Raw genomic sequence first — 27,347 nt, 5'->3', positions numbered from 1 at the left:
AGCTAGCATCTGATCTTTTGAAAATCTGTCAATAAAAATGTGTGGTAACTATTCTTGACAACTATGTACAAACTTCAGTTTAAAGACACATGTAGATCTACGTCACTGATGCCAAGATGATTTTTTTGCCTTTTCTTTTATATACTTTTTATATAACTTTTATGTATCCTCAGTATTCTTAGTATGCATACTTGTAGTTCCTTAAGTCTGATAACTTAGCATAGCCCTAGTATTTTGTTAGGCCAAGAGACAAAACACCCTAAAGGCCTCAAAGCTGGAGGCTGGAAAACCCCATGCTATCTTGGGAAACCAAGGTCCTCTCTAGAACATGTCCTGTAAACTAAAAATTTGGTCCATCCAGGGGGGAATTCCTAAGATGAAGGAGTATCACACCATTCATCCAGGCCTCCCATTGGAGTATATTTGTTAGATGTGCTAATTTGTAAATTCTGTAAATTGTATACACAATCTATCATGTGCGTGCATTGTGGCACGTTCCACCTTGGCAAAATGGTGCACCATAAGGATCCTTATTAAATACCAAGGTAAAACCCCTTATTGTGTGTGGCACTCAATTTTCTAAGACCAGGAAAAGGCATAATCACAAGATTACTTTCCTACATTTCCCCATGCGCAAAATTGTAATGGCAGTCAATGAAGCAGCTTGGTATCAAATTAAGTGCTCATGTCTGAAGTACAATGTGTGAATACCCCTTTGCCTCTCACTCATGCACAGACATGCACAACAATCATTAATGCAAAGTTTTCTTCTTAGGGGTTCGTTCTAAGGATTAGAAACTGAAATCTTGAAGGGGAAAGACTAATGTAGTTTTGCTACAAAATGTAAAAGTATGTCGACTTGTTTTTGTTTAAGAGACTACTAGACACTTTACAACATACTTGTGCTTTTGAATTCTGGTAATAGATGAAGTAGGATATGAGCAGAAGGCATTGGAAACATTCTGCATTGATCTCATGCAATATTGGTCTGCTTTACATTGGAACAGAGATATAATAAGAATTTTATTTCTCCTAGAATTCAATCTCAACATTTTTCTTGTTTTCTGTGGTATGCTGCAGATCATTACTGAGCACTGATCATTAAAACCCGGATTCATTGTGTGTTCCTAAGATCATAGAATCATACTATAATTTGCGTTGGCAGGAAACTTAAAGACCATCTAGTAATACCCCTCTACTGTGATCAAGGAATCTTTAACTGGATCATGTTGCTCAGTCCTGACCTTGAATGTTTCTGGGCATAGACATCCAGCACCTCTCAGGGCTACGTTTTCCAGTATTTCTCTATGCTCACTGTCAAAAAAATGTCTTCTTTATATGTAGACTAAATCTACCCTCTTTAAAAGCATTACACCTTGTCCTATCAGATCAGGTTCTGCTAAAAAACATCTGTTCCTTTCTTTCTTGTAAACCTCTTTTTAAGTACTGAAAGGCTGAGAAGAGATTTCCACAGAGCCTTCTCTTTCCTGGATGAACAACCACAACTCTCTAAGCCTTTTCTTATATGAGAAATGTTAAAGATTTCATTCATTTTGTACTTGGTCGAACAGGTCCATGTCTTCCCTGTGCTGAGACACAGAGCTGGATGCAGCACTCTAGGTGTGGTCTCACCAGGGCAGAGCAGAGGGGCAGAATCCCTTCCTTTGCCCTGCTGGTTATGGTGTCTTAATGCAGCCCAGGACACAATTTGGCTTTCAGGGTACATGGGAGCTCATGTCCAACCTCTCATCCACCAGCACTCCCAAGTCCTTCTTTGGCAGGGCTGCTCTCAATCTGTTCATCTCCCAGCCTGGATTGATATGAGGGGTTGTGCAGACCCAGGTACACTTGGCATTTTTTACACTTGGCATTTTTGACCCTCATGAGTTTTCCATGGACCCACTTCTTTTTGAGCTTGTCCTAGTACCTCTGGATGGCATCATATTCCTGAGGTGGGTCAATGTCACCACACATTTTGGTGTCATCAGCAAACTTGCTGTGGGCATGCTTTATCCCAGTCTCCATGTCATAGAAGATACCATGAGCAGTAGTGGTATCAGTGATACCAGCGCAGGATTTGTACAGGATCACTATGAAAACCTGGAGAAGCTATGGGGAGTTTCATAAGAAATGTTTAAAGGATTATTGGAGAACTTGGAATGAAGCTACACATTCAGTTATATTTAAGCCAGAAGAGTTACCATAGCGACATTAGAGCCATGCTAAATGTAGTGCATTCTGTAATATGCTAAAATCAGCTGTGTGTTTAAATGGGAAGATGTTCCATTCTTAAAACTAATGGTCTAGGGGTGATATCATCTAAAAATGTGACTTTTTTAAATTGCTCCCTCTTATTGTATTTGGAATCATGTCAACAGCTTTAGACATTAATTCTGTATTAGGAGTCACATATTCCACTAGAACAGTCTGGTAATTAGGATTGTTTTTTCTATTAAAGGAATACTTGCTGTGGAATAAGTGAAAAAAGGCACATATATGAGTACTGTAAAAGCTAGAAAGAGAGCAAGAATTAGGAAAGTAGTTTCAGACTGATTATTCTTTAGTGTTTTTGGTGTATGATGCAATATGTCTGGATTACCCTCTCCAAACATATCAGCAAGGTTAGAAGCAGTTCCAGAATGATTGCAGTAACAGCAGGATGGATGTAGTTTTTTAAGTGCAGCAATGGAAATACAAGATCAAGTGGAATCTAAATGCTGAAGGACAGTAATTTGATGTATCTAGAAAATATGCATAATAACATATGTTATACTAATTATATAGATTATACATCTTACTCCTATATAATCCTAATACTTTTATGTCAGTATTATGCCACATTTCTAAACCTTCTATAAAATGTTCACTTAATTTCCATTTTATATAGCTGATTGTTTATTTATTTTCTGGTGCATTAATAAGGAAGAAGACATTTGTTTACATTTTCTTATTTTTAAAATCACTCATATGGCCCATCCTAATTGAATTAGTTTATAAAAGAGTTAAGAGTTATTTCTTTTATGTGCATGATACAGTTAGAATGTCTAAGGCTATTCAAGGTTCATTTGTTTAGAGATTTTTTGTTTGCTTTGAGTGCTTTTTTTGCCTTTTTTTTTTAATTAGAGAACAGTTATATAGCTCTGGATCTTGAATTAATATAGGTGACCACATTTTAAATTCTGCTTTGAATCAATAGATGTGTCAACAGGCTTTAAAAGAGGAGCATCAGTGCAAAATGAATGGGAAGGACATAGAAAAGCTTTTTTAATCTGTAAAAGAAGTAGAAATATTATCAGTTAAACTATAGGTGAAAGAAATCTTTTCAATTTGAGTAATTTTCTTAAATTGCTATTACACAAGGAGCTTTAGGTGTAAAATAAGTTTATTTTGAGTTGGTAAGCTATTGCTTGCTATGCCACAAACAGTACTTTTGAGAGCATAACAGAAAGATTGCCTCTGCTATGTGTGGAGCCAGTCTCCAACTCCACCAAATTGTTGATCTTTTTAATCTGAAGGGTTCCTGTGTTGCTAATTATTAGAACATAAAAAAAAATAATCTGAACATTGAATATAATTTTTAGAATACTTCTAAACATGTCCCTTCATACATCTGCATAAGTTATATGGTACTAAAAATTAAATCAAATTTGGATCTAAAGATAGTATTAAGAAGTATCTCAAGTATCTTGGAAATCCAGACTTTAGCTGAACACAATTTTGAAAAAGAAATCTATTGCTTAGGTAGAGCATCCTATTGAATTTAATCTTTGTCAAGACTCCTCCTTGAGATGGAAGTTTGGGGTTGTTTATTATTATGTGTAGGTTAGGTAAAGCTGAGCAATTCACATGGACATAGGTAGGTCCAGCTCTTCATGTAAGGCTTCTTCATGTAAGTGTGACTGTGCCATAATTTTTAAAAAATCATAAAATTATCCTAGACTGTTATACTGTGCATGAAAAGTGATTATGACACTAAGAATAATTCTTCAATTATTATTTTTTAATGAGGAATCCTATTTTTTAACAAATTTTGTTCAAAATACTTTTTTTCTCTTTGACATTACAATATTGATTCTTTCTTACTGTGCTTCAATTTAAATCCAAAATTAATATCCTTCACATTTTTGTCAGTATTTGCCAATGCAGGAGAATGAAATACACTTCATACTTTTTAGTCTAAATTAATTTCCTAATACTATTTAAAATTATCTTTAAGGTTTTTCTGACTTCCTTATAAATCATTTCAATATCATAGTGAAAGGCCATAAACATTTATGTGGATATGAGAGTGATTTGGAAGCAGCACTAATGAATTGCTATAATCTTGGCATACAATTTGACATAAGTACCTGGAGTAATTTGAAACTCACTTCTTGTTTCTGTGTTAATGAATAACTCCTATGACAGCTGGATATTTTGTGTTTCTTAGCTAAACTTGCCAGTCCAAACACTCAGATACATTTCAAAACAGTAGGATTTAAATTTGCATGCTTTCTGTCCTGTTTATAGATCTGTTGTTATCTTAATTACCACCCTCCTTGTGAGCAGCCTATAGCAAAGTGATGCATGAGGTAATGGAGTGGTCTAGATCACCTTTTTGATGGACATGTATGGCAGTAGAGCAGACATCTGAGCTGAGCGTTTAGCTCAGAATTGCATAATTAGACAGCTGAAGAGCACCATCTATTGGTTTGCTGTTAAAAGATGTATTGCTTGTGGATCATCTGCAATAAAATAGTTCTACACCAGAAAAAGGCTTGGACATACCTGTGCCGATATAAGGCACTATTTTTTGTTTTCTTCTCCATCAGGTGAGAAAAGGTATGCCATGGCCATGCAACAAAGGGAAGGTAGTTAGAGTCCAGCTTTTCATTTGAGGAAATTATTAAATTTTTATTAATTTCTGTGTCATTGATTACTTTTTTAGCCTCTTTAGAGATATCATGACCATCATTCCTTTTTTGTGTCACCAGGGAAATTCTGGAAAGTTATATGCTTGTCTTGGAGTTTCTGGTAAAGGGTTCTCTTGCTGCCTGCTAGTTTTTGGGAGCTCTTACCTTTCTCTAGATTTTAACTGGATTTCCCCTATTAGATGCTTTGGTTAGGGAACCAATAGTTTAAGCTTCTCTATTGGATAACTTGTCCATCTGACTTGCCATGAACAGTTTTTTTTCAGGAAAACCAGTGGCACATAGTTACCCTCAAATTCTTTCTATTGACTTTCATGTTGCAAAGTTTCCAGTTCCCATGTAAAATTACATAATCTATGATGTGAAAAATATCAATAAAGTTATCTAGCACTTGAACACAACCTCTTAAATATATATAGGAACACAAATTGCACCGTACAGCACTATTCAGTTTCCAAACCCCCAAGATACACTGGAGGGACAAAGAAATTTTAAGGTGAGTGGCCAATGTAGATTGTGTGCCTGTATGAAGAGCTTTTCAAGAAAAAATTATTGAAATATGTAGTGATCCAGATGGAACATTGCTGACTTTTTAATTAATAATTTATTTATTTACCTGATTAGAATGAAAATTCTGTTAATTAAATATATTTTACTAACAAATTTCTTCCTTACATAATTCATTCAAAGTCTTACTACAGCAGGTATCATCAGAAGGGATTTGCACGTTGAAAATTGAATAAATGACAGAAAAATCCCCAAAATAAGTAATATGGCAAATATCTTGTCCCTTTAAAAGGCTCAGTGGAATAAATCTTTTCCCCACACTGTCAGTTGCTGCCGTTGTACTGATGCTTGTCTCTCTGGGTTTCTCCTAGCTGTTTGTTGTTGGCAATACCTATGCTTCTGCTGCACCCTTCACTCCCACAAATGTGTCCTATTTCTACATTCTCCCTCAGCATTTCCTCCTGTGTTAAATGGTTTAAACTTAAAATATATTAAAAGCTATCCCAAAAAAGAATAGACTAATCATAGTGGATCCTGGTTTCTGGTAGATAAAGGGTTGAAAAACATATATCCCCTAGCATTTTTTTTTTTAGTCAACCATGTTCTTTAGTCATAATCAAAATATTTGCAAACACAGTGCTGAACTTGAGTTCCTGTGGAGTTGTGTGATCTTGGAGAGAATGTCTCACTGGTCTCAGAGCTGTTAAGCACAGTCTCAGACAGGAGTATCCCCACTCATGTATTAGGGAATTTATACAGAAAGTTGTCAGAATGTTTTGCAGAAGACATCAGCTATGTGTACTAAACATGTCATACAGGCAATTGGTGTATTCTAGTTCTGAAAGTATTGCTCTCCAGAGTCTTTTAAAATTCCCTGAGTAGGAAATGGCAAGTTTTAATTCAGTGTCTATAGTCAGTTCTTGTTTTTTTAAAAGCAGTCGCTAAACCCAAACATATGCAGATAAACTGCTTCTTCAATCCTGCTGTTTTCCTGTAATAAGGATTAATAAGCTGATACCATCAGTGACATATCTTGTACTTGGCTATATTTATCAAAATCATCATGTCCCAAAATGGATTTTCTTCAGGCATTCAAATGCCTACTTGAAAAAATGAATTATCCACAGTTGTAAGTAAATTGTTAGCAGGCTTGGGGAAATACAGTGAACACTGCTCAGTATTTTGGCGTCTGTGGAGATTAAAAAAAAAATATATATATAGCATAGATAAAACAGGTAGTGAACAGTTCACCCCCCCTAAAATTTATGTAGGAGAGAAGATGAAACCTGACTATGGTTATGAAAGCAAAGCTGCAGAGAAATTGGTATCTTAAGACAGGGTTACATTTATTTCCATCATCCTGGGCATTGTCTTCCTGTTGCTTTCAGCTTCCTAAGGGCATTTTTTTACAATGTTTTGCTACAGAGGAACATGTCTGGTTGTTGTGGGTTTTTTGTTATTTAAGCGTATATTAAATAATGTAGTATATAAGTAAGTATACATGAGTATATAAGGAGATGAGGTCTGCTATTTGCAGTGATGAACCTGCAGATTCTAATTGTTGAAATGGTCATAATGAAGAAAAGAAAAAAGAGTGCAAGTAGCGGTTTCAAAAATAAGCTAAATTGTAGCATCCACATTTGTATGTAATCTCTGAGTTGGTGGCATTGCACTGGAAGAAATGAAGTGTTGGAAGGAATAAGGACCACAGTTTTCCTTCCTATTAAATATTGTGCGTGTGTATATATATATATATATATATATATGTATGTATGTATATTATCTTGAGGTTAATCTGATTAAAAAAAAAAAAGATTGTATAGAGTCCTGCTTCAAAGACAAATGTCAGTGTTTAGTTTATGATAATACCTCATCGAAAAACTTGCAAAAGTTTTGAAGAAAGCATATCTGAAATACATCACTTATTTCTTGTCATTTTTTTATGCTAAACAATATATAGAAAAATACATATTAGTATCAATATGCATAAAAGTATCTTGAAGGTTTTGCAAGGATTTTGACCTTAAAATAGATAGGAGGGTAAATATACTTCATGCTATTAGTAGTGACTGAACTCATAATCTCTTGCCTGTGTTAGCTGTAAGGACACAGAGACCGCTTAGCTGTTAGCACCAGCATGTGAGTTGTGTATGAAGTGAGAAGAACAGAGGCACTAAATTGACACTTAATTCACAGAACACTATTGCTTTCTTTGCACCTATTAATTTACAGCCTACTGTGCTGGAGAGGCATAAAGGCTTCATTCATAGCACATCACAAACTGACAGGAACATAAGAGTGAGAGAACTCACTTAAGGAAGCACTGTGACCCACAGTATAATTTTCTACTACACTTAAAAGAATGTAAAAAAATAAGTAGATATTTTAAATTAAGTATGTGATCCTGGTTTAAATACATTAAAATAGAGCTCAGATTGCTTAAAATATCACTACTTTACTATCTTTCTAAATAGATTTTATAATCCTGGGGATTCAGCATGCTCCTAAAATATCCTTCTACTAGGTGTGTTGCATTATTCTAGAATATCTATACCATTAGCTTCATTTACTCACATAATTCTTGACATTGGATTCAGGAAAATATGCTTCAATGATGAAACAATGCATGCCATGGTAGTTGGATTAGAAATTTTTCTTAGTGATATTTAAGAATTACTAAATTTCTTGGTTTTATGCAGTATCTATCTAATGTAGTGAACCTGAAGAGTAAAACAAAACATACAGATATTTTGACTTCTGGAATGTTACATTAAATTCTTCCCCTCCCTTCCCTTTTGCCATACAGCCCTGCCAGGGATTCTAGGTTTGCATGTAATAGTCACAGTAGTGCTGAAAAAAAACATACCTACCAAAAAAAAAAAAAAAAAAAACCAACCTCAAAACAAACCAGCAACCCCCCACCACAAAAAATAACCAAACCCCCCCCCCCAGAAAACCAAAACAAAAACAAACAAAAAACACCCAAACACACAAGCAAACAAAAACCTAAACCAACTGGAATTTAAACTAGAGCTTTCCAAACTATTCCTTTTGAGGTCTGTGTTACCACACAAGAAGGAAAAAGTTCAATGGAGAAAATCTTGCTGTTAATATGTGTCTGCATATAAATATGTAATCTCAAACTTGTAGAAGTAATACTGTTCAGTTCATCTGATCAAATCACAATTAATAAATATAAATATTGGGACTACTAGATCAGTCTGGAAAACAAAAAGATAATTATTCCCTGGACCTTAGACTAAATTCTAGTTTTGACATTGGTACCTGGTTTAGCAATAATATCAGAAAGGAAATCAATTATGGTGTAAATTTACCCTGACATGGGGAGTGGCATTTTTCCCATTAGGATCAGTGAGGATGAAGGATGGTAATTTACCAAACTGCTCTTTTAAAGCACTGTAGTTCCCTACCTTTTATTTCAAATATATTAGAATTTTAATATTAACTATTGCCATTTTCTAAAAGATATAGAGGGTTTTAATACATTCTGAGTTTTTTGACATATACTTTCAAACACCCAAGTATATGAAAAATTATTCAGTAGGTATTAGCATAGTTGAATATGTTCTTACTTTCCAGCATACAAAATTATCTCAGCAATTATTCATCACATTTTGAGAGAAGAGTAGATTTTTACTATGTAAAAATCAAGGATGAATATAGGTCTGTTTTATTTTTTCCTGTATGCACTGAAAGTTGCTAAAACATGGTACATGACAACAAAAACATTTGTTAGTAGTTTGGGATGTTCTCTTTCCAGCAATACATACCAAAGTAGACATATTTCTCCAGAAAACTCTTCCTGAATTTCCACTGCAAGTTTGTTAGGCTAACTACCCATTAGTTTGCTGCATGTTTTCTCTGCTGAGACCAGTGCTGTGACCTCCACAGCTCAGAGCAAACCTGCCAATGAACTGTGCTTAGAGTTAATAAATACCTTGGCCCCTGGTACTTCTGTTTAGTTAGCACACAGAATACATCGATTATTTCTTTGACTCTAAAAGAATGTTAAATTGAATTTAAATAACATGTTTATTGATGGCTACACTTTTTTCAATACCTGCACAGTAGGCTAGTGACTGGACTTAATGGATTTTCTGTAGAGGTCTGCATTTAGAAAATACTGTTATGTATCTCTGATGTTTTAAAGAAGTAGTTAGAGCACAGAAAATTTAGATATTATGTGTAGTGGTGACTGAGATATTGTTTCTGTTTATCTAGTCTCCCAGATGGGCAGGGGAAAAGACATTCAATGAGGAAGGCACTTTGATGTGAATAAAAAGAAAACACAAGGATTTTACTAGTTTACCCAAGCTTGTGGTAGCACCACAATGAAGAGTGAGAATTTCAGATCTTAACCATCTAAACAAAAATTAAAGTACTAATGGTTCCTTTTTAAACAGTAGATGCCAACGGGCATATTTACTGAAAAATTATTCAGTGTTCTGACAAGATTGGCAAATTATTCCATCCCACGTTTAATGACGCAAAAAGAAAAGAGATAGAAAAAACAAGTTTTCCTCACCAGACTCATATTAGAAAAATTCATTTTTTTGGAATGATGTGACCCTAATACTAAAATATATTGATTAAAAAACAATACAGTAAAATATTTTGTGAATACTAAGTAATAAAGTGGATTATTTAATTTTAAATTTGTGCAAAATCTCATTTAGAGATACATGATTGTCTTCATTTGGAGGAGACTGATCATATGGTTTTCCTTTGTATTCAGAGCTTTTGTAAATAACATATTGAAAGAAAGGCTCTATTTCTGGTATTGTTCTATATCAAGGAAAATGGCACATTTTTTTTAGAACATGCCCATTTTTGCACTTTTGCCTTGAAATTAGGGACAGGATCAAATCCCTGAAAAAAAACAAAAAAACATTTAGGAAGTAACACGTAAATTAATTCTAATAACTTCAAGTAACTAAACTGCATTCTTAGTTGCATCATCACAATAATCAACAGTTGTTTTTTTAGCTGACTGAAGTCTGAGTAGTGTAGTTTAAAATGCATGCAAGAACAGAAGTATGATATATTCTAGCACTGCATATATGCAGATTTTTCAAACTGTCGTTTGTCATCTTTCTGTGTTCATAAAAGTACCAGTAATATTAAAAAGTTAAGCACTCAAGACTAAAGAATGCCATCTTTAGTTTGACCCACTTGTACATAAAAGTTGACATAGCTTTTTAATTATGCTATCAAATGCTCTTCTTTCTAACTGTGAGGCTGAATTACTGTTGTGCATTTAAAGAAACTCAGGTCAGTAGAACTGCCACTACATATGTTGAGATGAGTTGTGTGCATTATATGGGAAAATAAAGGAATGTCTCATTATTGAAACAAATAGTTTCTTTTTAAAATCTGGGATCTGATGCTATGCCATGGTAACTATTTTCTTCAGACAAAATTTGTGCAAAGTTTTGCCAATACATTTTGTGGTCCTCATTTCTCATATAATTGGATTCAACCCTTTCAGCTCATCGTGCAGCTGCAACTACTTTGGTGAAGCCATGATGATCATTTAAAGGTCTTATAAAATTACACCAGAAACAAAAAGGAAGGAAAATAACTTTATTTGTATCTCATGTGCAATTAATTTATGAAGTGAACAGACTGGCTTCCAAATAAGGGCTTTATGGATTCTAATATTCATATGGAGTGAATTTAATTTCAAGTCAATTATAAGTTTATATCATGATTTAACTTAATGATAGACTTAAAAATTGAAAGCTGGTGACAAGAATCAACTGATATAAAAAGTTGCTGTCCTCACACCCTCAGCAGTGATAGCAAATGAAGAAGGTGCTCAAGCCCTTCATGTGAGCCCCTCTTACCTGGCTCTCAGTACAATATTGCAATGAACAAGTCTTTGAAGTGTGTCCAAGAAGTGTACACAAACCAATATCAGACCAAAATTAGAACACTGGAGACGGACTGTTCACAGGTTTAAAAGGATGTTTGAAAAGGAGATATGTCATCAGAAAAGAATTTGAAAATAATTCAAAAATAGATGTTTGTCTCATCCAAAAGCAGTTTCACAGGTAAAGGTTTAGAGAAAACACCATATCATACCTAGCTAAACATACCATGGAATCTATGGCTAAATCAAAGAACCAGAATCTATTTCCACAGTTGAAAGAAGCAATGGCTTTGTTGCTTTAAAAGATTTAAAAGTTGACTTTTGAATTTTCCATCTCCTCATTTCTTAAATTGAGATTGGATTTGTGTCTTAAATTAGTAGTGTCATGAGGTGTAAATTATTACATATAGCCCAGGGATATGGTAGGATTTCTAATTTTAATGTACAGGACCTAGATCTAAGAACTGACTATACAAGAAAACATTCTAGTAGTTCTTCTTCTCTCTTCATTGTTATGAATAAAATCCTTTGAAGGTGGGTGGGATTCCAGAATTTGGCACTATTTACGAGGAGAGTTTCTAGAGATGAGGGTTTTAATTCTTCTGCAAGGTACAACTATCAAGAGAAATCTTGGTTTCTTTGAAACTGGTATACAGGTTTTCATAATAAATATTGAGAATTAGCACACTGCTCCCTGAGTAGAAATATGGTAATAAAAAAAGAGTAGTGTGTTTGCTTCAGCTGCTGTATTTGAAATCAATCCACTGCAGTCCCACTGGGCTGGATAAAGCTCTTAAAAATGTTAATTTTTCTGTGTACAGTAAGTAGCAGTAAATCCCTCCAAATCTACATAGACTTGAGAGCTGAATTAATGAGTTTTATTTATATTTGGGATTTATCAACATTCTAAATGGTACTATACTCGGAGAATCTCAAGTCATTGTCAAATTTTAGACATTGATGACTGGTTTAGAACAAAAGATAATCTATTCTTAAAAAAAAAATTCTTCTCAGAAGTCTGAAAAGAAAGATTACATGTTTGGTATGAAAATATTAAAAAAAGTTATTCAGATCCTGTTTGCTCTAAATGTGGATATTCTTTCAGAAACTTTTACTTCTCAGGAGTAATAAGTTTCCTGTTTGTTCAACGTATATAAAATGAGAATGTTTTTCATTATCATAATCTGATAAATTCAAACAACAGCTATGAAATTCATAAATTTAGGAACAAGGTGTGCCCATTCTAATAATAAACAATTACCTGTGAAAATGAAACCATGAAAGTTCTCCACCAGAACAAGAGCATATTATTTTCAGAAAAATACTACATAGCCTATTATATACTATTTTCCTGTCCTTCAGAGTATTTTGTCATCTGTTAATTATCATTATTTTTAAAAGAAAGCATCTTATTTCCAAGCTTCCACACATAGCAAGCTTCAGGTTCCAGCCACAAAGTTCTCTCTTTGTCTACAAGACTGAAAACCTGTTATCAGACTGCAGCTCCCAGTAAGTCCTTGCAAACTGTAATCTCAGAACTTCCTCTTTGATAATATAAAGCAACTAATTTTTTTGTTTGTTTTTAGAAAATATCTAATTTTTAATTATCTTTGATTCTTTTCAAAACCTCTGCAAATAGTCTTGGCTTGAAACTGACATTGTGAAATGAAAATGACCATTACAATAGCAGGCATTTATTATTTCCCTGCCACCCTTAGTGTTAATTGGGTTATGTCTTGGTCCCCATGTCAGTGTTTGGCTTTATTTTTGTGGTGTAATTAGGGATAGCTCAAGAATATTACTTGAATGGTAAAATTGACCCAGTTGATGTAAAATAGAAAAGAAGCAGAGATATGAGTTTGTATTTTCTGTGAGTTTTAACAGGTTAAAACTGTCTAATCTTACCTTCTGCCAACCTAGAAAGCCTCAACCATTCTTGTAATCAGACTTTGTCAGGAACTCTAGCAAAAACAGTAGAAGAACTGTCGCAATCAATTATATGAGAACTTGTCCCCTTCAATATGGGGAGCAGACAGCTCCAGTCAAGTGAAGTGAAGGAACTCCCTTCCTGCCTTGGGATGCATTTTTGTAGACTACCCTTTCTGATAGGTTCTTTCATGAGAATCAAGAACAAATCTCTCATTTTCAATTTCTGAGATGGATTTTTACATTTTTGTTCTTCACCTTGGCATTTAGCAGTATAAGGCAAATCCAGCTGTCCATTAGTATTTTTAAAGGTAGAAAAAAGAAATGAGGGTAAATATATTGAGAGCAGATCCTCTCCTGAGCAGAATATGCTCAGAAAACCAAAGATCCTTACCAAGAACATGAATTTATATCAACTAGAGAGGCAGAAACATCCGCAACAGCATGGAGTTGCCTGTTCTCAATTTTGAACAGAGACAATCTATCCTCAATGAGCTTTTCATGAGACACTAGACATCTAGTAGGAATTTACCTAATTTTGTGGCTGAGAGGCTGTCAGAGGGCTAGAGGGTAGTTTTGGGGAATGCAGCCAAAGAACAGCACCATGCCACTCACCGCAAGGAGTCTCAAATTTGATCACAAAGCAAACATGTCAGGTTGGGCATAAATGAAAGGAGCTGTCAATTTCCTCTAGGGCAGAAAGGTCCTGGAGAGACCTGGCTTGGCTTCCCTCTGTTCCACCTCATGCTTTGTATTCCACCTTATATTTAATGATTGTGTGCATTCGTGTACTCCCCCGAGTGTCTTTTGGTTTAACATTTTACAGTTTTCTGCATTAAATCACTGGCATGAGCTGCCCATGACCTCAGTCCCTGACCAACTTCTGAACAACCAAAACTAAGTGACCTTCTACATATGGCTTGAATAGAGACAGCAGCCTTATCTTCTGTCACTCAGCTGTGGAAGTGCAGAATAACACAGTCATTCCTTGCTTATGACAAGTGCTCGATGGTCTTGTGTGTAGCAGGGAGCCGTGTCCTCATGAAGGGCAGGTGCTCACAGAAGTGGTCATGCTCAGAGCATTTCTGCTTCATGCTGACATTCAGATCAATGCTGACCGATGTGGCTCTTCTGCAAAGAACACAGGCCCTTGACACTGAATAGACTGCAAGGTGCCAGGAAACTGCACTTGTGTTTTTATGGGACTCAGTTTCAGAACACCTAATCTGACAAAAAATATACAATACAACATTTTATACTCACAGCTGGAAAATTAGTTTAAAAATTTTAATCACTGCTTTTGGTGCTTAACATGGTGAAAGCTGAGTTGGTTTGTATTTCATAAATATGGTCAATGTGGATTTACCTAGCCTATGTTGCAGAGAAAAATAAAATTTGAAAATATAACATGACTAACATTCTTTTTTAGCAATACAGTAATAATTTCTGTATTTTCTTTTATTTAAAAAATTTGAAACTCCAATTTGTTATAGGTTGATGTAAAGGATGAAGCCAATAGTTTTACCAGTTGGAGGGCAAGGGTTTTGTGAAGTTTGTTGGAGGTACTAATCCTGATTTTTAGGATGAGCTATGCAAGATCCAAAACCTTCAAAAGGTGTGGAGAAAATAAATCTTGAAAAATAGGGCATGGAACATTAATGAACAAATAATCATTTTTATTCTCAGCATGTTAGTGGAAATAGAGTACATCTGTCTCACCAAGCAGCTGCATCATTTTGAAGCTCTTGAGAGGGCTTATGGAGGTGAGGAGAATATAAATCACAAATTGAACAACAAAAAAAAGTAAGCAAACAAACAGAAATACAGTCAGTAAGTATCTAAAATAATGTAAAGGAAAAAATATTTAATGTAATACTATGATAAGACTGTTACAGAAATTGTATGTTGTTTTCAGAGCCAAAACAAAAATGCTGGTGTTTTATCTTAGAGGTATTTCCAGAAAACTAGGGAGAAATTAAACTTTTCTCAAAGAAGTTGAAGATAATTTTTCTAAATCAAATGTACCATCTCTATTTACTTAATTTTAATACTCCTATATATTATTATCCTAATTAACTAGTCACCTTTAAAAGAATTGCCACCATGAAACTATGACGCTGGAAAACATCCCATTTAATTTAGAATCAAATGTTCTCATTCACTAATACAAAGTAGTATTTATTTTCATTAAAGTATTTCCTTAGCAGTACTCTTTCAAATTACTTTTGACAGAGGTCCCCATTCAGTATCTAATCACTGTATTTAATAATTAGCCTTAGCTCCACTACTACAAAATAGTGTTTGCTGTGCTTGTTTTATTTTAACTGTTTATGACTTTGAACATCTCACTAACTCACTTGTTTGGTTGTTTTTTTTAAGGACATTTAGTTAGAATATGCTTCTGTGAGTACATTATTTTTATCAGCTGAAGTTCAGAAATTTTATATTCAAATCTTATATGTTTTATAAAAGAATTATAGAAAATGTATTCTATAATTTACAAAACTTCAATTACAGCCTTATTTAATTTGAATTGGTTTTATAAACATATATAAAACAATTTTTATTTACTTTATGACTTGATACAAGTAATAAACGAACCCTTTCTGACTAGTAAGATTCAACTGTGAGTCAAGATTTAAATGAAAGAGTTCAGTTCATATAAATCTCAAAGACATCAGCATTCTTTTATTGTCACTGTTTTCAGTTTTTGCAGGTTGATACAATTTACAGGAGAGATATCCAACTGGCACAATCATTCCTTATTTTTACTCTGTGTAACATCTTTGTGGGTAGTAGTATGACAGTAGCGTATTATGACAGTAGCATACCTCTGTTGAGTGCTGACCTCCACAGCTCCCTGGTTTTTTTTTAATTTTAAGTAGCCAAATCTATAGAATTTAGTGGATCTGTCTTTTTAGGTTCCTAATTTGAGTATGATATAAATGAATCAACCACTGAAACATCAATCTAATAACATAGCTTTATGTCTTCAGTAATTCTGATTTTTTTATGGTTTTGTTTGTCTTTTAATAATGCAGAAAAAAAATGTGAGTAGCTCATGAGATTACAACACTAGCATTGCTAATTACTAATTTTATTGTTCTGAAACTGTGAATCAGTCATTTGAACCTTGGCTTAAGCAAGCCAAAGAGGAAGTCAGCAGCAGTAGTTAGTGCAGTTCATGTTAATGAGGTGAAGTTCACTGCAAATTGTAGTCTGTGTGCTATCCACTGTCTAAAATACAGAAAAAAAAAATCCTTTGAGATTTAGATTTTAAGTGCAGGTGTGCTATAATTTCGTATCTTCCTAATGATATTTTATATTTATAAAAAATGCAAAGCTTTGCACTGCATCACAGAGAAAAATGTAGAGACAGAAAAGATGCCATTGCAAGACTCCTCATATTTACATATTGCAAGCAAAGGAATGTCAAATACATGGAGATTATTAGTAACTTTGTATGTTTCTAAATTCTTGAAATCACCAGCAGTTTTTGATGATAAAATTTAACTTATAAGAAAGCAGTGGAATTAAACATTTACCATATTTTAGTAATAATTCATTAGGATAAAAAATATTATAAATGTTATATTGAGTTAAGTTATCAACAAAGTACATAACCCCATATTTTGAAATACAAGATATATTCAAACATAGAAAGTAACCATTTCTAGAAGAAATTTTAAGCTACTTGTATCTTCTTATCTCTGAATTCTTGAAACAAAAGCAGCTTGATATATAGTATTTTCCTGGGCTTTAAATTAAATACCTGTATGAGGAGATTGCATATAGGTTCTCATATGTAAAATATTAGAAAATGAAAAATAATATCTAGTCAGACTTTTTTCCTAAATTATAGCATTTTATATTATTATTTGAATATACAGAGCTTTCAGCATAACACATTTTTATGCCACTGAAAATGACAGAAAATGTCATAGATGAACAGTAAAGTTGCCTGAATAAAATTTAAGTATATCAAATTTCTCATAATTTTATGTGTCTTTATTGGTACCTCATTTTCTGGAGCTGTAGAATGACTTGATTCAATGGTTTTATCAAGCAGTAGTATTTACTCTCCACTATTTTCACACTGCTACTTTTATTTAAGTGTGATCTGTCAACAGATGAGGTAGCTAAAGGAATTGGAAATGAATGTATTTCTACTGGCAGATTTTTACTCAACTCCTGGAAAAAAAAAAAAAACAACCAAAATTTATCTAAATTGCAATTCTAATTCCTTTTGAGCAATGATAAATTTTGATAACTGAGGAATAATCTAGAAAAGAAAACACTCATCTGGCCAATCAGGGGGTTAAAGTGTCATAAAAACCCAGAGCCATATTTCATCCTCTTCATGGATAACAGATTAGTGGTTTCTCAACTGTATTGATAGTCAGCTGCATACATCTAGTTTGATGACTGTACATAAGCAATTTAGCGTGGCCAAGGCTGACAATGGGTAGGGCCCAGAGAACTCTCAAACGTCCTACAGATAATTTACAGAACCACAGCATCACAGAATTAAGTAGTTTGGAAAAGGCCTTGGAGATCATCAAGTCCAACCTATGACCTAACACCACTTCATCAACTGGACTGTGGCACTAAGTACCATATCCAGTCTTAAACACCTCCAGGGATTGTGACTCTACCATCTCCCTGGGCAGCTCATTCCAAAGCCCAAATACTCCTTCTGTGAAGAATTTTTTCCTAATGTCTAACCTAAAGCTTCCCTAGCACATCCTAAGACTGAGTCCTCTTGTGTCTCTGGCTGTCTGAGAGCAGAGACCAACCCCCACCTGGCTACAGCCTCATTTCAGGCAGTTGCAGCTCTCACAGTTGCATTCTACAACATGAAATGCAATCTATGAGACTTTTCCAACTTTTCCCCTATGAAGTCTCTAGTATTTGAAAGTGAAGAAAAAGGGCTGAACCCATGTAAGCTCTACAATTTATATAGAGGTACACAAAGAGAAATGTTTTCAAAACATTCAATAGAGGGAATATATCTCCATATCTTAGACAGAAACCATATGTTGATTGGAACACAAGAAGCAAAAAGAGTATACGGGAGGGAATGAAGCACATGACTGAAGCACATGATTTCTGTATAGGAATATACTGTAATATTTTTCTAGAGTTCTATATCAATGACAATATATTTGAACCAAGCTTAGAATAAAAGAATTTCCTTACCACTTTGCATGCGATGGGGCTCTTGGCTGCTACCGCTATCTGGTTTTGTTGCTTTTGTTCCTGATGCTATTCTAGTTTATTAAATACTAATATTATTAACTTTTGGTGAGCATTCACATTAGGAGGTAATATCTTTAATTAAGCTAACTGCTAGTATTAAATAAAATATACAAACTTGTGGGTAATAATTCAGATTGAACACTAACCATCATAGATTCACCTTCCAAGTAACCTGCCTGGCTATGGCAAGCAGTGAGTTAATTCCTTGTTTTGATTGTCTGTGGAACTTTCGCTTTCCCCATTGGTTCTTTGTCTCAAGCCAGGAGTTTTCTATGTTTTACTCTTTCCATTCTCTCCCTGGCTTCACTGGTGGGAGTGAGTGAGTGGCTGCATGAGGCTTGGCTGCTGGCTGGGCTTCAACCGCAGCAGTCCTGAATCTGTGATGCTTAGTTTTCAATCTAAATTATTAATTTTAGGTTCCAGACTTGGCTTTAGAAAGTATCTTATAGTTCTTCCAAGAGAGACTTGACTATAGGGTATTTTTGTTGATATGGAAAGGAAAATTGAAATATTCTGCCATTGCTGATTATTTGCTCATCAATTATCAGCATGATGAATTCCTTCCAACCCGGTATTCTATGATGCTGTATTCCATATGGCAGAACAGTATATGAGTAGAGCTATTCCAGTTCCTATGGACTACTTTAGTCTCAAGGATGGTGGGGGAACAGGAGATAGGATATCTAGGAAGCAAAATCTAAAGGAAAAAAGTGTCCATTATCTATAAGATTATTAGTAAAATGCCTATAACTGCACATTCTTTAAGGCTAGCAAATCCTAATTAAATGCTTACTTTATTACTAGCCACTTAAAACCAAATGAAAATTAAACTCCCCCCACTACAACTGCTAGTGCATTGTGATAGGTGATATCTTGGAGGCATTCCCAGGAAGGAATTCTTGCATACTTCTGGTCAGGGAATGAAATACAAAAACTTGTCACCTAGAGCAAGTGGAATGGAAGGGACTGATTTTTTCCTGGAAGTTTCATGGTAGGACTAGGGCATTTCCATTAATAATGGAAGGTACATTCAAGGCACTTTGGGATTTGTCCTTGGGGCAGAGAAAGTCACAGTACAAATCAGTCTTGTCCACTGACTTCCTCTTGACGGTTAAATAAGGATTGTCCAAAATGGAAGTTAGATGGGTGTTTAGGATCATTGCACACAATTTTCAAATAATGCTTAAGAAAAAAAAAATCAAAACCAGAGTTTTGAAAAGTTGATAAAAAATCAAGTGTTTAGTGATGGCATATTTTGTATTTCAGTTCACTGACTTGTATATCTTTGTTATTGCACATATATTGCAATAATTATAGCAATTGTGTCCTAGGAAAAAAAAAAAACAACAAAATAAGCAAGTAGAAGTTAATCATATGTTAGGTTGTGCTTGTTACTAAGAATATATAGAAATGTTTGAAGAAAGAAATTCCGTTAGCCTTTTCTTGAGCTTTCATGTACAAATTTTGTAAGATTGTAAACTTTGTAAGATTCTCTCTCTTCTACTCAGAAAAAATATTCAACCCAGTGCCTCATACTGTGCTATTGATGAAAATAATTTATGTAAATCATTAATCTTTTCTTTCATTTTGTCAGCATTTAGAGTTCTTCAATGTGAGTGGATGTTTCCATCCACTGGTTTCTTCTCCAAATAAGGGGAAAAAATCAAAATCAAATAGAATTTCAGGTATGAAATAAAAATGCAGAGCAGCTCCTCAAAGTAAACTTTCTACTTTTATTCTGTGATGAAATAAATCATAGGTTTCTGCATATTTTTTTGATTTTATGAAATAATGATATGAAGTTTTCTTGGTATGATTTTGTCTTTTAACTAACAGTAGCTATAAATGCAGACACCAGAGTATTTGTCTTTGAAGCCTCACTATTAAAACCTCAAAGATATTTCTAGTACAAAGAGCTGTACCTATGCACCCACCTGACTGTCTGTCTATATTGTTTAAATGTGTAGTATTCATAAATAAAATTATGAATAATTTATCTCCATCTGTGCAGGCAGATTTTACCACTGTAATCCTCTGTAACTGTCAACTCTGTATGATAGTGCTCATGATATAGAAGCTACTCCAGTGAAATTTGACACAACTTTCTAGGTCTTTAAAGATAGCATGCATAGTGAGTCAATATTTTAAACATGTACTCAGTAATGCTTAATTTCATTATCTGTCCAGAAAGATATTTGAAGATAGTATTACAAAATGCAGCTCCACTAAATGCACTTACACTTACATGTATCTTTAACTGATGAAAGAACTTTCAAGTCAATGATTTTGATTCTCTCACAAATTATGAATTTTGCATCCACCTGCCTCTTTTGCTACTACTAATTAAATTATTGATAGGTTGAGAGAGTTTTAAATATTTTCTTAATATTTAAGTTGAAATAGGTACCATGGGAGAAACAATTTTTTTAACCTTAATTGCTGCAAACAGGCACATTTGTTTGTTTTTATTAAATTGGGCAGTTTTAAAACACAAGAAAAGTCCACAAGCCAAAAAACTTTCTCATTTTCTTTCAGAAATAAAAAAGCTTATTAAATGATTCCCCTTATTCAGTGCAAGTACACTGTGTATGGTAACACAAACAGCTTAATTTCTTCAAAGAACTTTTATATACCTAAATAAGATTCTGTGTCATCCTGTTTGATTTACATGGAGTTTTTATATACTCTGGATTATACCTAAATGTCATCGTGAACAGTCTGGTGAGGTAAAAATGTGGAGCTGCACAGTAACTGATTCTGTTTTCCCTGTCTCTGATCCATCCAAAGCAGATGTTTTGGATGTTCAGAAGAGACAAAACACCCTTTATCTTTTTTTTTTTTTAAATTATAGACTCTTGAAGCAAGCAAAAGGCAATCTACTAATCCATTTTATTCAGAAACTACATAAGTAAAGTCAAGGAATGTGGTTTTGCTAAGTGCAAATGTGCACTTACAACACTCACATGCCTCTTTGAGTGTTGCTTTATGAGCATTTCTTCTTCTAAACATGCACTGTTGCTTTAACAAAAGACACATGTCAGCATGAGAAGTTAACTTTGAATGTTAGTCACAGTAGCTTATAGGTTTTGAGTATAATTATTTTCTGCAGTCTTTTATATAATTCATATATATTCCATTGGAAATCCATGTGTTTTAACATATACTAAAATAATACTGGTTTTGTTCCCTAACTGCAGGATATATTTTTTTTCTGTGCCTCAAAGTACTGCAAAAGTGAAAACAGTAAAATGCCCAATGCACTGTGAAGGAAATTTTGGAATCGGAACAATTTAGCAAAGAAAATCAGAAGAGAAGAAAAAGAAAAATTGAGTCCTATTGGTTTCACAAATGAAATAAACTCCAGAATTTCTTCCTTCTTTCTCTCTACTTCTACATTAGATTTTTTTTTTTTTTTGTCTTTACTCTCCTTCCAATGGAAAGTCATAGGTTGTGAATGAGATTTTCTTTGCTGATGGCTTTACATGGCCTTTGGATCAACCATCAATATGTCTATTTTGGTTACACATCTACTTTTGACCTTGCAGTATTCTAACAGTAAACTCCCAGGAAACAACTGTTAGTGGGGAGCTTTTGGATCTGTATGATAGCTGAGCAGAGACTTTGAGATTGACACATCAGACAAAGGCATTAATTTTTAATTAATTCTTCTGATTTTCTAAATTTTACCTGGTGTTTCCCCCAGACTGTCTTGTGAGCATCTCCAATAGAGTCTCACCACTACTATCAGGGATCTGGAACATGTGGTAAATGAGGTAATGGTGGAAGAGTTGGCTTTCTTCAAGCTGGAGGAGACAGTCTGAAGAGTTGGGAAATATTTGGCTTCAGCCTAATGTGAAGCAAGTGATGGGAAAAGACACAACAGATTATTTGAGAAGAACATCTTGATAATAAGAGAAAGGAAATTCTGATTAGCTATAAGGAAAAAAAATTCTGATGGGCACAGATTGCCCAGAAAGGCTCAGAAACCTCCATGTTTTGCTGAACAAGGCCTAGGGTATCACCACTCAATTGGATCTACTTTGAGTTTGGGCTTGGACTAAATGGTTTCCAGATACTACAATAGAAATTATCCCATATTGCTAATTTTTCTTCCAATTAAAATGATAAATAGGATTTTAATTTTGTTTCCATGGATTTTGATTTCATATCCCACTTAACTGCAAATACCACCAGTATTTGTATTTTCTAATCACATTATTTTATAAAGACCACATAATCATCTAAGATGTTTGCAAAATTTGTGCCTTTCCTCTTCCTTCACTTGTCATTGCTCCTAGGATAAGCACTGTGTGCAGCAGTGCTTCTTACAGACGTATTTGTATAAGGCCCTGTCTAAAACAGACAAAGTGCCAGAAAGATTACTTGGTCTTTATGTAAGAAAAAAGAAAATTGTAGAATATAAATGTTTATGAAATGAAGTTGCAGTTGGGGGACCATGTGACCTGTAGTTATGTTGCAGTGATAGAATGAATTAGTTTGTTTTAAAATCACTTTTAATGCATTCTGCTATTATAAGAAAATTGCTAAGAAGTTTATTTTTTCTTCTCTCTTATCAATCATGTTTCTGTAAGATTTTATAGGGTTTTAAAACCAGAAGCCTACAATTGATATCTCTTAATAAAAATTATCAAGATAGTATTTTTAAAATAGAAGGAAGTACCTTTTAATGCTTAATCAACTGTTTGTGCTTGTAATTTACATGTGACTGAATATAAATGTAAGTACTATAAATTAATCCTTTTTGTATTCCTTGTAGCCTATGAATTTTATTTCTACTGCCTCATTTACAGACATCAGCTGCATAATTGACAGTGATAATTGTAGTGGAATTTTTGCCAGACAGAGGATTTTCTCTGGAGCCTTGGAGTCAATGTTTATAGTTTTTACATAACCTTTGAATTGCGTGAGGGTAATGTGATATTATGTTTTTGTCTTAACAAGTGCTAGAGGAGCAATGGGTTGTAGTGCTACAGCCAGCAGATTATTCTGAGATGTTTTGAGCAGCTGCTTTCAAAAAAACCCTTGGCAATGATGGCAATGATAGTGTAGTCCTTCATCTTCTTGACTGTATAAGTTAGAAGTGCAAATGGAAATTTGTCCTTGGATTACAGCTGTCAAAAATGTGTGCTTTGCTTTTACTAAAGTGCCCAGAAATAGATCTTTTGGCAGCTGTGTTTCCAGATACAAGTTCACTGTAACATTTACTGTAATGTTTGTTCTTTTTCTGTGATATTTCCCATGCTATGTTCTGGTCTTGAGTTGTTTGGATTTATTTGTGCTACTTGTTTCTCTAAACTGGAACTACTTGAAAGAAAACATTCATGTATTATCAAAGACTGTTTTTCTGAATGTTTCTCTATTGTGAGAAAGTATTTGCACAATTTTTACTTCGAAAGCTCCCACAAATGGCAAAATAAAAAATTTATTATAGTCCAGGCTGACAGGTTTTGCTAGGCCTAGATGTTGCAGTTTATTGTTGTGTGAGACTGTGTGCAATGCCATTAGAATTTGCAAGAGTTGCAAAGGATGTTGTTCAGGAAACATTATATCAAGTTTTTGTACATCCTAACTTAAACTAATGAGTTTTTGTAAATCAAACCCACCATCTTCTACTTCCTGGAGTTCATTGGCCTCAAGCTTTGTTCAAACATAGGCAATTTTTTTTCCTATTCATTCATTCTTTTTTCTTTTTCTTTTCTATTAAGTGCAATTAACTTCAACTGTATGGTAAATGCATCAAGTAGCACAAATTAAATTAAATTAAATTAAAATAATAAACAAAAGCCCTGTGGCATTTTTCACGTACTTTACTAATGTAAAAGATCACCTATGACATTGAGTTCAGTTTCTTGCAGGCTCACTAGATTACTTCAAGCCCACTGGAAGTTATAACAGCTTGGAAATGGAGGGACTAATATTAAACGTGTATTTTTCATTTCAAACAATTTTCTGAAATCCTCTACTTTAAGTGATTTTGTGTCTATTTCCATAAATAGGTGTCTGTTTAAGATGATGTTTTCAAGATGATTCATCATGACTGATATGCAAGCTGTGTATAATAGTGCACAACCACCCCCTGAACCTTATACTGTAATGTTTTCATGTGGATGTTTTAATTTAGGGGCACAATATTGCGGTTGCCACAGTCCCTTCTCTTCTTAATATGTTTCTTGATGTTTTGGTTTGGATTTTTTCTGTAGGTAAATTACCATTTATACTGTCATGGTATCTGATTCCCAGGTAATCATTAGCACACACATTTTCACAGAACTGTTGGAAAGCAGAAAAAATATAACCATCCTATTTTATAAAAATAAAGACAAATATGTAGAAAAAGAGGAACAGAACTCTGTAAAAACAAGAACAAATTTTATAACTCCTAATAGCCATCCTAGTTTATCTTTAAGATCTGCCTGTAATGTAATTAATTATAGAAGCAATGCTACAAACCTCAAGTCCAAGAAATCTTCCACTGTCTTGGCCAGGATGCTATGTGGGTCAGTGCAGAATGGATTTGGTCAGTATGAATGCATAGGGGTTGCCACAGGAGTGGATTTGGGTGGCTTATCAGCCTATCTCATAAAATTTCTAATGTCAGAATAATATTAAGGTGTATCTATAAAAGTAATTCTTTTTTCTGCAACTCAAATATTCTTAAAAAAGATTCTGAGTTTTAGCGACATAGAGTGAAAAAGAAAGAACATGATTAAAGATACATCCCTTTATGTTCAAAATTGTCTCTGTTTCAAGATGTTAGTAAACTTTCCAGAATTTATTCAGCTCATATACTAGGATGCATTTCTGGGGCATTTTGCATATCCAAGTGTATAATTTTCATTCTAGAGGATCTTGATTTGGAGTTAAACCTTTATGTACCCATTTTTTCCTTGAGTGTTCCACTCAGATTTAAATTTCAAGTGAGAAACTCAATGTTTACTATTAATATTGAATACTATCTCCAAAGAATTCATGATTGTCATAACCTCTCTTTTAGAAATCCTAATATTCTTTTGATGTGGATATACAGCATTTTCTTTGGTTATCTAGTACAAAAAGTAGAATAAATTACATGATTTTAATTTATATAAGTATTTTCTGTTGAATATTAAATATCTGGCAGGATTGCATGGCAGATTTGAAGCCTTGGTCAATAAATTATTTAGAAATGTAAAATTCTCTTTCAAATCAATATGCACTGACAATTTTAGTTAGAACTTGAGAAGAGCTATGGCAATATAAGCAATAAAATAGTTTGTTACTAACACTTAATAGAAGCTAGATAGGAGAATAAGCAATTTTGTACTGAGTAAGTTGTTTGAAAGATCTTTCAGACTACTTTTGAGAAAATGAATCCTAAAGCTAAGTCTATCCCTATGTGTAGTATGCACGCCTAACCTTGATCTGGAATTTAAAACAAGAAGAGGTGCTTGCATTCCATTGCAACAGCTTTGAGTAAATTGCAGGTAACATTCCAAGTCTTCATTTGGGCAAAAAGTTTATAACTTTAGTTTACAGTCATGTAAATACAGGAAAACTATAGATATTTTGTGTTAAGTCAAATTCTATATTGCTGGGCAGACAAGGCAGGTTTGAGAATCTTTGACATTGTCCCTTTTATCCTTTTTTCCAATTTGGGTGATCTTTAAATGGCATAGATTATTTCAGCACTGTTTTTTTAAAAAATAAAAATGTATGATAATTCCTATTCAGACCGTTTTACAGTGCAGATAAGTCTTCAGATTAAAGTGTACCATGGCTTTCCATTCCACTGAAGCACACCAATTCATAACACAGAAGGCTGATGGTCCTTTGAAACTGAAGTCTGAGCCAGCATTTGCAGAGTTAAAACCCATTCACAATGTCAAGGAAAATTTTGTCTGATGTTTGTGGCTACTTCCCAGTGGCCCACCTTTTCTGCTGAATTTATTCACCACCTAGTCCATCTATTACTCTTTATTACCATTCTATACAGGCACCACAACACTCTGCTCAGGAAAGCTACTATTTTCTTCCCTTTTCTAAAACTATATTTGAAAATTGCCAGGTTACTTATGTGTCCTCTTGATCTCCGCCACGAAGGAGGCTGCTGAACTGCGGGAAAGCAAGCAGGAGCAGCAACCAATTACTGCTCTCTGAGGCAGTTCTGGCTTTCAAAGTGATCTAGTGGCCTGATTCCATAAGCACTTTCTAGCCCAGCTAAAGGTGGAGTGGGGAGGGAAGTCCATTAGATACAGTCCATTAAATATAATTAAGCAATGTGTTTGTTTTCTAAATTTTTCTGCCTTCTTTGTTACTTTATGCTTCTTCATGCTGTGGTGTGTAGGCTCCACAGTGGTGTGCAAGTGATCATTGATTGTTTAAGGCAATAAAGATTTACTCAATAATTATTTTACTCATTATTATTTCTTCTTTTTTTTACTCACTCTAAATATCAGATTTTATGGCTTACATTAAATACAAAAAAGGGGGTAAATCCCACTGCTTAAGGGCAGGTGGATAACTGTAGCCTGATTATTTTAAACTTACCTGGAGCTATTTTTAATGCTTTCAGAGTTATTGTATGGAACTTAGTTTAAAGAAAATGTGGTAGTGAGAAAAGAGAAGCTGGAGGTCTACTATGCAAATTAGAAAGGAGAATTTAGCAGTTTAATTATCTCATAGTTAGAAAGCTAGATTGTAAATAAATGGCTTCTGAATGTTTAGTTTGTTGCTTTTAATGTCTTTTAGTAAAATAAGCCACACAAACTGAAAGAAAGAACTGCCACCCAAATTATAATATTTATTAAAGAACTAATTTATTGAATTTCTCATTCTCTGTGTGCTCATGATTT

At 34.1% G+C, this 27,347-nt stretch overlaps 1 protein-coding gene across 3 annotated transcripts in view; it reads left to right on the top strand.

Moving 5' to 3' along the window:
- CSMD1 (CUB and Sushi multiple domains 1) overlaps positions 1 to 27,347 on the top strand; it is a 1,051,612-nt gene that overhangs the window by 559,628 nt on the left and 464,637 nt on the right. The window lies entirely within an intron of this gene.

The sequence above is a fragment of the Lonchura striata genome, chromosome 3 (assembly GCF_050655825.1).
Source record: "Lonchura striata isolate lonStrDom1 chromosome 3, ASM5065582v1, whole genome shotgun sequence".
NCBI classification, from domain to species: domain Eukaryota; kingdom Metazoa; phylum Chordata; class Aves; order Passeriformes; family Estrildidae; genus Lonchura; species Lonchura striata.
The sequence above is the reverse complement of the archived record's forward strand: the minus strand, read 5'-3'. Positions and strand labels throughout refer to the sequence as shown.